At 40.4% G+C, this 12,542-nt stretch overlaps 1 protein-coding gene across 6 annotated transcripts in view; it reads left to right on the top strand.

Annotated features, from left to right (window-relative positions):
* Positions 1 to 715: 715 nt before the first annotated feature.
* The window catches only part of usp2a (ubiquitin specific peptidase 2a), a 40,374-nt gene continuing 28,547 nt past the window's right edge, over positions 716 to 12,542 (top strand). Inside the window, exons 1-2 of one of the 6 annotated variants that reach the window (XM_062386501.1) lie at positions 716 to 925; positions 4,339 to 4,461. The gene's annotated coding sequence lies outside the window, so the exon portion shown is untranslated. Of the gene's footprint in view, positions 926 to 3,427; positions 3,507 to 3,654; positions 3,737 to 4,338; positions 4,462 to 12,542 lie in introns of those variants that run through there. The other 5 variants (XM_062386498.1, XM_062386496.1, XM_062386499.1 and 2 more) reach the window with 5 other exon arrangements.

The raw sequence follows: 12,542 nt of genomic DNA, 5'->3' as shown, positions 1-12,542 counted from the left end.
TAGAATAACATCCTGTGGCTCTTTGTCTTCATAGTAAAAGCACAACATTCGTTGCTGTAATGCTTTATATCGAGCTGAATTACAGAGATTTGTATTTGAAAAAGTTTTGAACTTGGGTCTGGACTTCTTAAATAGGCAACATGCAATGAGTGAAAAAAGTTATATAAAATATCCATATACGTTTGCAATAATAAAGAAAATTCGGTTTCATTTCATGAAAACAATTTTTATAAATCTTCAGTGCAGATAAACCAGGTAGGATGAACACAAAGTTGTCTGACATCATTCTGCCCCATAGACTGTTTCCAAACAGGAAGGTTTAGAACGGACACTGCACTAGACAAACAAAATGAAGTTGTGGTTGTTGTTTTACTGTGTACATTGCTATGAACATTCCTGAATAATTAAACATGTGCACTTAAAGAGCACTATTTCATGGAATGCTATTTCACTCTACAAAGAGCAGGTGCTTCTGTTTATGTTCAGGCCCAAGACTCTGAAGCCATCATGTAAACTGACTTTTGGAAACAAGTGTCGCACTCTCCCAGTGTGAATGTAGCATTAACCCCAATGAAAGCCGCCTATGATGTTTACGCTCGTCACCATGGTGACGGTGTGGGCGGAGACTCGCAGCTCCGGGTGATGACGCGCACAGGGAGGTGTGAACCAACCAGAAGCGAGCTCCGTCGGCGGACTGACGTCACCGTTAAAGTGCAACGCACCGTTACTCGGTCTCGGTAACTCTACAACTGCACCGGGGATAGGAGACATGGCTGGACTTCAGGCTTCATGAGCAGAGACTATGGCGGTGGAGTCCTCACTGCAACAGCACCGGCCACCCTTCACTGCAGCGTAATTACCGGTGCACACAGGAGCACCGAGCGGACAGAAAGACACGTTACCGGGGGCGTTCTCCAGCTGCGGGGTGAGTGGATGCAGTTACCTTACACCACCATGGTGCTGATACCCTACGTGCTGGTGTCTCACAAAAAAACAAACTCCTACCACATTCTGCCCAAATTGCCTCCCCCTGCTTACTCTGAGGAGCCATGTACCCCACCGAGCGCCATCTTAAACGTTCCAGAAGTCACTGCGAGCCCCCAACATATTCGGCAGCAGTGTGAGTGTGAAGTAGGTCCTCATTTTAGAGTAAGAGTGTTGAAGACATGTCAGCTGCAGTAAGAGAAGTGCGTGTGTTATGTACGCAGTGTGGTGAAGGGGTAATAAGCAGTAAATTACACTGCAGTTTGGCGGGGGGGGGGGGGGGGGGGGGCTGTTTGCGCTGTTACCGTAGAGTTAGCCGGCTACACCAGCTAGTTAACTGACGTTTACTGCGACTACACACCGCTAATAACCACACATTGTATGTTAATAAACGTAACTTTGTAAGTGTCTTCCCCCCACTTCAGGTGACTTGGGGGGCGGTTAAGTTTCCTCTGCTCCGGTCCCCCTCTCCGCCCCCTGTCACTGGTTAACACACTGTCAACGCTGCCCCGCTTCCATGACGCTCCCGGTCTGCATGCTTATCTAATACCCTGTGTTCTTAATAATAACAGTATGGTGGAGTATGTCTAATACACCGACGTGTGGCCCAGACCAGGCTCTGGAGAACCATATGTAAATGCATCGAGTATGGCTGCTGGGCCGGTGTCGTCCCATCTCCTCTCAGTGTCATGTAACGCTACACCCCTCACGGAGACCGTCCACCACAGCACAGCTCCGGTCTTTTTCCATTGTCTCACACACATACCTCAACTGCGCCGTGCTGCTGCAGTCACCCCATTTCATCTGATCATTTACTGTTTATCCGCCTCTCTCACAGGACAGTAACTCTACGATCCAGTTAAACCAGGTGCATCACACCTTTCAAATTGAAAGAGGGTTTGACGTCAAGTTTCTTAATTATAATTGATAGGAATTTTTGCTCGAAGCGCCATATATTTTACCTTAAAAATCAAAGCCAGTTGCAATATTACAAAGTCAAAGATTTTTTATTTTTTTATAAAACAAAGCATCATTATGCACCTTTTGCTGCTCCTTCGTACTTCCATATTTAACCTCCTGTGTGTAAGTGTGGGGGAAATACTTACAAAACACACACAAAGCCTGTTGTAATCCTTCATAAAAGAGCCATAACAATAGGAAATAAAAACACTAATAGAGTAAGGACTAACCCACTCTTTATAAAATTTAAAGCACTGGAATTTAGAGAGCTATATTTGTCTTCAGAGCTGTCAAAATGTTGTACAAAGCAGAGAAGTAAATATCATTGAATCACTCTCAAATTAGATTTTTTTTGGAATAATGGTACTAGGGATCTTTTTTTCTATTTTCTCCGAATGCTCTATTGAGCCTATGTTTAACATACATTTTGAAGACAAATACAGCGAAGGGGTAGGACTTGATAAGTTCACATTTAATCCTACACCTTTTGGAGGTAGAATGACACTTGAATTGTTTTTAATGTTCTTTTTGTTCTTGTCTAAAATGCCCAAATGAACTCCATTCATTCATTCATTTGATCCCAAATGACACATTTGGTACTCAACATAGTCTCGGTATCACTTAGTTGAATGGACATCCTTACAGACAAAAATAAACTCATGTTATTCATTTATAAAGCTCTACTTCTGAAGCTTCCAAGCTATTTCACTTCCCTTCTCTTATTTAAAACTAGTCACCACATCACCTTAGATATCCCCTTCACTCACATGCTGGTAGAACTGATTTTAGTTATAATGCACCCTTTAAAATGAATGAGCTGCAATCTGTCCTACAACTGCAGTCTTATCATCTGATGTTATTAATTCTCATTTGAATCAGGTCCTTGTTGTTTTGCTTTTATTTATTGAGTTGTATTTATTTATTTAATTATTTATTATTTGTATTATTTATCCAATATCTCAAAGAGACTGCTTAATCCAAAAAAGATTAGATTGAAACTGTGCATGTGTATAAATGTAATCAGAATGACTGTATGAAAATACAATCAGAAGAAGACAGACTAGAATGAACATGACAGATTTTGAAGAAAGTAAAGTTGCGTGTTAATAAGTCTTACCAATCAGTTATGTGAAATGTCAGAGCCACTGCAGTACAACAGTGTCTACAGTATCTGTAGCTTCATGCACTGACACTATTACTGGTGGAACTCAGATGCCTCCACTTGAATTGTGATCAAGTGAAGCTTTTTCCTAATTTCAGACTCTAATTTCAATGAAAGCAGCCAATATGCTGGCCACTGCAGTGTTCTGTTCTTTATGCTTATCCAGCTTGGCTTATAAACAGCCATAATGCTAGTCCTGTAAGAGCAAATTGGAACGCCACTGAGTGTGGAGTGGCCTGTAGAGGTCATAGGCGTCTGCTATATTTACTGGCTCTGTAACCTGATCTATGGCATTCTGGGTCGCTGTGCTCATGCTATCCTCTCACACTCTGGGGCCACAGCCTCCCAAGTAGCACCCGTTACTTTTTGTCGGTTGGCTCGGTCGCTCAGAACAACAAGGGTGAGCCTCTTACAAAACAATTTAACTGCCACTCTGCCTCCCCTTTCTTCTCCCAGGTACCCGTTGGTCAGTTAAAAGAACACAGTGTGGGGTGTTTGCGCAGCTGTAGTATGGTATATCTTCTCGAGGACATTATGACAGAGCAAGGGGGATAGCGTTTCAGAAAGTTCTGGATTTCTCTAGCACAAGTAGAGGGTCTGAGAAGAGCTGTCCGTGGGGCGTAAAACCAGGTGATATGTCGTTGTAGTGAAAATATATCAAGAAGCAGCTGGTTGTGATTGAAAAACTGTGAGCTTAGGTTCTGAAAGTGACACATAATGAAGGTTTTAAAGACAGAGTCAACTTTTTATGTGAGCTTCATCATTTGACAGTTTTTCCAGATTTGATTATACAAGCAGCTGATGAATGCATCATCAATCTTTCTTTGTTGGACATGAACTCCAGAGAATGTGTGTGCAGGTGGCCCGTACGTTCACTTCATGCTTAACATGTCTGCTGTGAAGTGTCACATTTTCCTGTGAGAGAAAACACGAGCAAGGAGACATTGACTTCTGTTATGTTGGTCAATTCCTGGGTGTGCAGGCAATCTGATATTTTTCCTGTAGAGTATTTGCGATCCACAGGCAGGGATTTTCTCACCGAGCAGGCAGTTCGATCTTTGGTGTTTGACCGCATACGTCTTAGTGAAATTTACTGGCCTGTTTCTGGTCACACATATCTCAAACACATGTCCTCAGTCTATAGCAAATGATTGAAGTTTTTACCCCTGTTGCTTTTCATTGTGTCCTTCTGTGTGTTGACTGATCACATGTAACACGTCTGTGTTTTTCAGCAGGACTGATCAGAGCCACAAAGCCTACATGTGTGTGTACACTGTGGGCTAGCAGGAGTAGGATGAGCTGCCCCAGACCCATCAAAGTCTGGAGGGACTGACGCACAGCTACAAATACGGCAGGTAACTTTTCACACACATGCACACACACACACACTTATAATACATGCCTATTGTGGCATGCAAGGGCAGAGTTTAACGTCACTGATTGCATGGTTCACATATATCACTGCAGCATTTATCAATCCCTTTAGAGAGAGTTAAAGTCAGTGTTTGCCCACACAGACACGTACGCACACAAGCACACACACAAGCACACACACACACACACACACACACACACACACACACACACACACACACATTATCATTACTTATATACTGGATTAGAGACCAAAACTTTTTTTTTCTTTCAGAGCAAGAGATCAGTTAATATACTTGGTTTTGGGAAAACTTATCCTATTTTACAGGTAGGAGAAAAAAAAAATAAAAGAGAAAACAAAAAGGTTTTAAAGTTCCCTTTTAGAGATAGCAACAAAAGGCAGCAACATTAAGAAGTGACAAGAATTGTTAATTTTCAGCCTTGACCTTGGAATAACCAAAGCCCCCTGCTCTGATGATCTCAATGATCCTCCTCCGGTGAGACTAAGTCCTTTACACAGGTGCCTGACCATGAAGGGTCTTGTGCTGATGTAAAGACAAACATTCAGTACCAGCTGTGGTTAAGATAGAGGAGATGTTACAGTAAGCAAAGTGTGATGAGCACGTATTACTTTTTCTATTCACAGTAATTATGCTCAAGGGATGATTTGTTTCTTTTTCCTTAGTTGGGGCAGGACTATTTCACATAGAGCTCAAAATTTTGTTTGGGCAATGTAATTGAAAGTCAAGGGGGATCATTTTGAGTCAGTGTGTGACTGCAGTAAAAAAGATTGTATCCTCTGATATAGCATCATGTTGTGATTGTTTTGGAATTGCATCTACATTGTACAGTTTTTGTCTATAAAAGTGAAAACAAGAGCTATAAGAGACAAGATAGTGGTAAGATACAGCATGTTCACAAAGAAGACCACTGTATCATACTCTGCATAAGCAATTAATGAAAAAACATGATTATTTGGTGGGAGCGATAAGATATAAACTGCAGACTGACAACTACTGTGTGCTTCAGGCTGATACTAGCGTTGACATTTGATAGTAAAGTTAACTGTATATCGTTTGCATATATTAACAGGAAATCTAAACAAACTTAAAACTGATCCTTAAAGGGATAGTTCACTTTAAAATGAAAATGCATTCATGCACTGGTGCACTCATGCACTGGACTTAACACTTTTGGAGTTTAAGGGGTAAGCGTTGTTGCAGCAGTATCTAAAAAAATTGAAGTCAATGGTGAGTCCTTCTTCAGACGAGATAAAAAAAACAAAAAAAAAAACACGCCTCCATACTGCTCCTCTGGGTTCATCCAAGTGTCTGCAAGCACCGACATCATATTCGACTCAAAACGAGGTAATTTATACCTTGTTTTAACCCTAAAAGTTCATAGGAAGTGGCTAAGCTAGCGGCTATAACCACTCAATGTTGTTTCCGAGGGGCTGTGAATTCACCTCGTAGGAAGATATCAATGGACGTTTTTAGAATCGAATTTGAACGTTGTGGATTGCGGACACTTGGATGACATCATAGGAGCAGTATGGAGGCATGTTGAGTTTTTTCTATCGTTTATAATTTTTCTTGTACTATTAAAACTTTATTTGCATAATATTATGGCTTCATTCTTGTAATATGACTTTGTTCCCTGTTAAAAAATACAGGTGGTGAATGACATTGTGAATCGTTAACTGTTACAGAAAAGTAAAGCTCGAGTAATTTTTGAACTAGTAGCTCACGTCTGTGTAACTAATTTATCTCTCAGCATCACTCAGAGGAAAGGCAGAGATTGATAGGTGTTTAAAATAATAATGTGCCCAATGAATCCAATGATTACCTTAATGAATAAAGAATTACAGCAGCCAGCTGTACAGGCTGGTGCATCAATCACTGTATCCGGCAGATCAGCCCTCTGCGAGGTCACTGCTGCTATTATGGCCTCTCATGTGAGTCACCAACAGATGGTGGTAATGATGAATGCTAAATGGCTCCTCCTCACCAGGTTTTAACATCATCGAAACCAGGTTTTGTAGAGAAGAATTGTAATGGGGGTAGATTCAGTTGCGAATGGGCTTTGTAGCAGAAAATATATCTGAGTATGAAATATGCAGCGTTATGGGAATGAGCGTGTTAGAGTGCTTAATAATTTGATAATGTTAATATGTTCAGTAATGCAAAATGAAAGGTAACCGAGTTGGAAGTCACATGGATTGCTGAAAAAACTAGTTCAAAGCAAAATCTTTTGCTTCTCTCATAGCATCTTCCTTCATGAACAAGATATTTTTTGTTTTTGCTTTACTGTATTTTCTCTACATAATTTTCTTCTTTTCTTTTATCTTGCTGTAAAAAAGAATTATATAAAATATTGTACTGCAGCACACTGAAAAGAGTTTAAACAGCTAGTTCGGAAGGCTAGGACAAGTTAAACATTGGCTGGTCAGAATAACAAAGTTGTCAAGCCTAATTTGAATATGCTTGCAAACTAGTAGTCAGGCAGATAAGGGGTGGGCAGAGGCGTCAGTGTGGCCCTATCAGACATCACCCGTGTCTTATCTGCTCACATTTCAGGATATATATATAGTTGCTTGTAAGGCCAAACCCAGCACAGCCCTTAGACCTCCTAACAGGCCCCATGTTGATTCCCCTATGAGAGCCACACTGTTGCTACGTTATGTTAGTTTCTCTGGTGTGTGTGCTCATATGATGCTAAATCAGTTTTGATTTTTAATGAGGTGACTAATTCATTGGCATAGAGAAGCTAAAAAAATCAAGAAAGTTCATGTAATTACAATTACTACATAGCAACTACTACTTTAGTCCTGCCAACGTCACAGATCGGAAATGTTAAGTCTTGGATTTTTCAACTCTAATGCTAGTAAAAGTAGTCTATCATTACTTATTTTCATATATCAGTAACACTGGTACTTGGAAACATCCTCATTAATGAAAAAGGATGTACGGCAGTAATACACATTTTTTAAATAATGATTCATATAATCATCTCTAATTCAGTTTACGGTTGCTTGTAGTGATGAACCCGTAGAGGGTTACGACCAAGCTCTGCAGCTTCCTGTTTGGTAAGGTACCCCTTAATTCCTTTTTAGCTCATTGTTTTGGTTTCACAGCACTCAACATTACTGTTGTGGTTCAGAGTCAGTATCACCTTAAGGTTTTCAGTGAAAAAGCTCCAGAAACTCACTGTTTTTCATGCTAAAGTAACTGTCCAGCAATAAACAACAGACAAAATCAGATTGTGACTAGCAGTTAAACAAAGTGGAGCATTTAACAAGGCGTATAAATGAAGAGGCCAGAAACCTGATTCTAAATAAATGTCAATGTGTCTCTATGGGGAAGAGCAATTGTGTCATGTGTTCAATACTGCAATATTTGTCTAAGACCTGGCAATCGCCACCGACAACTATAATTTCTTTAGCAAATGCACGTATGGCTGTTGTGTTCATTGGTGGCCTACGACAAAATTACTGAGTGATTAGTTGAGTGATTAGCAAATGGCCATAAAGGTGGATGTAATTGACTTGACTGTTTTTTACACGTTAACCTTTAGAGCAGGACAGCTCCCTGATCAATGTTCAGGATGTTAGGCTGAATGATTGTAGTGAAATGGAACAGCAATTCAGTGTAATCCTAATGCTGTCGACAATGTGCTCTGTCAGAGTTTTTGGCTGGAGATTAAATGATTCAATTTGGTTGCTATAATAAATATTTTCAACCATCAGCAAAGTTATTTGTAAAATATTGGTGATCAATAATATCGGCCATTGGGGGAGTGACATATTAAACTATTTGATGCACTTTTTTTTGATGAAATGTGACTTCTGTGTTTGGTGAAAGCTGCATCTGATCAGACCTGAACTTGACTTCTACACAGCACTCATCAGAAAAGCAGTGACTCAGCTGAGATTGAGCTAACCATTCATTATCGTAAAGCTCACCTACACTCACACACACATACAGACGCACATACCATCACTCCAAATTACCAGAGAGCATCCTTGCTGGTGTTACATTCCTACAATGTCACCCCAGAGCACAGTGGTTGTGGCATCTTGCGTCATTGCACAGACTCTTCTAACGCACTTTAGATTGGCCTTGCTCTCTAACTGGCCCGGGGGAGACCTGGGAGGACAATATGTTCTGTAAGAGATCTGACTCACTGACTGACTCCAATGATGGGTTTTCTTCAGAGGCACATTTCCACAAGTAAATAGAAGCAATCAAAACCAACATAATATCTGGAAAAACTCCCCTGACAATTAAAGAAATACAGACATTTAATCATTCTGAACATTCTCATCCATATTGGTAAGGTTTATTTTTAATTGTTCTTTCCTTGAACAAAGTTGAGATGCAACTGTGAGTGACATCACCAGTGACACTGAGGTGAGGTGAGGACCTAATGGTATTTGACACTTTGTGAATGGAAGGAGAATGTGTGTGCTGAAAAGCAAGTGGGTTTCGTAACTTTAGTAGTCGCTTGTGTTTAGTAAGCAATCATGTTTTTTTCTCCCTGTTTATTTCTTGTCTTTTAAATTGCTCTTAAATCTCGGTCCATGTATCAAAAGTGAGTTTACTGTTAAGTATTTAGCTTGGTTTTCTGAAACCTGCCCTGTAAGTGAAACCTCATCTCTGAGATTCTTTGCCAAGGATTGCCAGCAGTCAGTAGTCGCTCATGCAGTCACTCCTGCAATCTCTGTTGACAGCTTTCTTAAGACAGATTTAGGAGTTAGTTCAGTGGACAAACCAGCTCATTCACAGCAGTGGGATGTTGTATTTTCACACATATTTCTTTTGTGCTCTTCCCTTTCATATTTGATTCTGTCTTATACTGTTCCATCATTTTCCGACAGCAATTCCTTGGTGGTTTTCTAAAGGTGTGAAGGAAATATAGATCGTTAAGTCCAGACTACCGGATGTAATTATTGAAATAATATGGAATATGTCCATGTGCTTATTTTCAAGTTCTCTATGTGTTGGTAGTAAGCAAACAAATGCATCCTGTTGCCAAGGTAGCTATGGTAACTAACTGGTTAGCACCACCTCAAGAGAGGCTGAAAATGCCAGAGTGCATTTGTGTGTGTGTTTGTGTGTGAGAGAGAGACACATTTTTGTGCCTCTGCATTTGTTGTTTCCGTGGAGACATCGGCTCTCAGAAGTGAAATCCAGAGTTAGCTATCACCTTAAATCCTGGGTCCGTTACTCCCACGGGTGTGAGTCGCTGTTTGTGCCTCTCTCTCTCAGCAGCTCGCCCACCTGACTAATCCGAGCTTGTTTCACTCAGCTGCCCTGCCTGGTTGTGGGAATTCAGAGGGGGATGCATATGTGAGGCAGGGTTACATTCAACCAAGGCCACTGTGTGTAGCAGGCAAGGGTTCAAAAGACACAAGCTACCGTTATATGAGAGCTTTATCTTAAAAACCACAGTACCAGAGACATCCATAGGAAAAAAATTTGCCTTATTTAAGTCATTCGTTAATTCAGTGATTTGAGGAGTATTGCTTTAGTGAAGAGCCATGTTCTTTTAGTGTGATTTTCTTATTGTTATGTCAAAGAAAACAAATATTGCAATAGGGATGATGGGTGGATTCTTACTGTTTTTTATCTCACATATTGTTTTGCTATACTTGTGTGTATATATGTGACGATTCAAATAATGAGTGTTTGAGATAGAGTGATGATGAGGATGTGGTGGGCTCACAAGCTGCAATAGTATAAATCAGTTGAATCAGGCCATAAGATAGATAATAATGTGGTTGTGTGGGATCACATCACTCAAAGGAAGAGGCAGATTAAGAAAATATTTCCCCTGGACCTTGAAACAAAGTTATCACAGCATCAAACACTGAGTTGTTATGGCAGTGCTTCTGATACTGGCTCAGACTAAGTCTTATCAGTACAGGAATAAGGCCTGCGCACGAAGTTGATAGCTTAGCTAACACATAATCAGTTAGAAAACTCAGCGCACACTTGACTGTCAGTACTTTCTTCCACCAGTGAGGGGAGCTACAATCCAGAAAGTCACAGAAAATGGCTTCAAGGTTCAATGTTAGAAATTTGGTCTTTAGGGAACTGATCATCTCTAGTCTTACAGATGAGCATGTTTGGAAGCTAGGCGTCTCTTACAACTGGTGACTCAAGTTAACACATAGTTGAGGTGGTGGATGTTTATTCCATCTCAATTCTGACACATTGGCCTAGTCATCTGTGTCTGGTAACTGACAAACGTGTAGGTGCAGAATAAATCCAGATCAATGGTGACATCAGAGAAACGTTGCCTGTGTTTTATTGTTGCCATGTTCATTAAATTGCCAAAACCAAAATAACCCTCCAAACATCTGCTTCTGCCAAATTACAAAACCCTAGAAAAAAAACCTAGTGCATTTATGGAGCCATGTCTTTAGCTGGCTGATTTAGGGCCGAACTCTTGGCTCTGTTAGCCTGGCTGGCTTTGCAGTACTCAACTGAGTGGCCGCAGACACCTGGCCTGCTCTGTGTATTATTTTGGCCAACAGCGTGTGTTTGCCAGTCTCCATAATCTGCCTGTCTTCTTATTCCAGATCCATATGCTGAATTATTGATATACCTGTGGTCACAGGGACGGAGGGAGGGAGGGAGAGAGGGAGAGAGAGATAGGGAGGGAGAGAGAGAGAGAGAGAGAGAGAGAGAGAGAGGGAGAAAGCGATAGAGGAGAGGAGATTACTGGAGAAGTAGGTTTGCACTGAGGGAAGGAAGGTTGGTGAGGAGGAAGAGAGAGCTATACAGTATAGGGAGCACAGAGAGACAGAGAGAGAGAGAGAGAGAGAGAGAGAGATGAAAGAAATAGGAGCCTCCTAAACTAAACTCAGCACGGATCAGCAACACCGGATACTTTTATTTATTCAGACAGTGCTGTATATGTGAACCAGAGCCTCTTCCTGCTACAGGAACACTCTGTGATGCTTGCCTGGTTTTACCTCCAACACCCAGCCGGATGTGTATATGTACACATAAATGTGTACATATACACACGTGTGATGCAGGCTCATGTTATGGTAAAGTATAGATGTTGTGGCCATCTATCTGTTCCACTTTTCTAACCTGAGGCCTGGTTAACCAGCAGTTCACTGTAAAAGCCCATAGATACTAGAGTGCAGATTCACATTCAAAAACATCCTTATCTAGTCTCATTTGATTATTTCTTGTATAGGGAAAGAGGAGAAGCAATGACAATATATATGATTGTTTGCTAACACTATACAAATACAAATTTCCAGTCACAGGAACCTTTATTAGAGCAAGAGACATACAAAATACACTCTGAATATACACATTTTACATTATCCTCAATGTTTCTTATATATGTTGCTCCATTGATATCATTGAGGATAGATTACAAACTACATCCCACAAGATTATCATACAGTTGAATCAGCACCTAACACTTTCAACACAAATTCACTTCTTTATTAGACTGTACACACACACAAACACACACACACACACACACACACACACACACAAACACACACATAACTAAATTGTAACTCTTATGTTAAACTCTTCATTAAGTCCATGAGTGTCTTTAGTATGGAACAAAAAACGATCCTTGCAAAGTTTTGTCTTATTCCATCTGATAGTTTAAGGGTTTTGGGATGTTCATCACATTCTTGGGATAAATGAATCGTTTAAAGTGGATTTCACCTGTTCTTGGTCTAATAGAATTGATACAACACTTGCCTTATAGGACAAAATTAATATGGAGTGGGAACCAACAACATTTATCTGCAACAATAGCTTGCGTACCAAAAAAACACTTTTGAAATAGGAAGCCTGCAATAAAACTGTAGGCATGGAGTTTAAAAGACAAAAGACATATACAGCAATGCATGTCCATGTTGCACTGTGATGTATTTTTAAAGATAAAAAATAATAGCATTACTGAGAGAGTCACTACGCATACTTGATTTTGAAGTTATTTTTGTTGGACTTGCCCTCTGCTGAATTATTTACCACAGAGAAGTGACATAAACTGTGTTGACAGTTAAGGGAGATATTAA

Source organism: Platichthys flesus, chromosome 4 (genome assembly GCF_949316205.1).
Source record: "Platichthys flesus chromosome 4, fPlaFle2.1, whole genome shotgun sequence".
NCBI classification, from domain to species: Eukaryota; Metazoa; Chordata; class Actinopteri; order Pleuronectiformes; family Pleuronectidae; genus Platichthys; species Platichthys flesus.
This window is presented reverse-complemented; position numbering and strand designations above follow the sequence as displayed.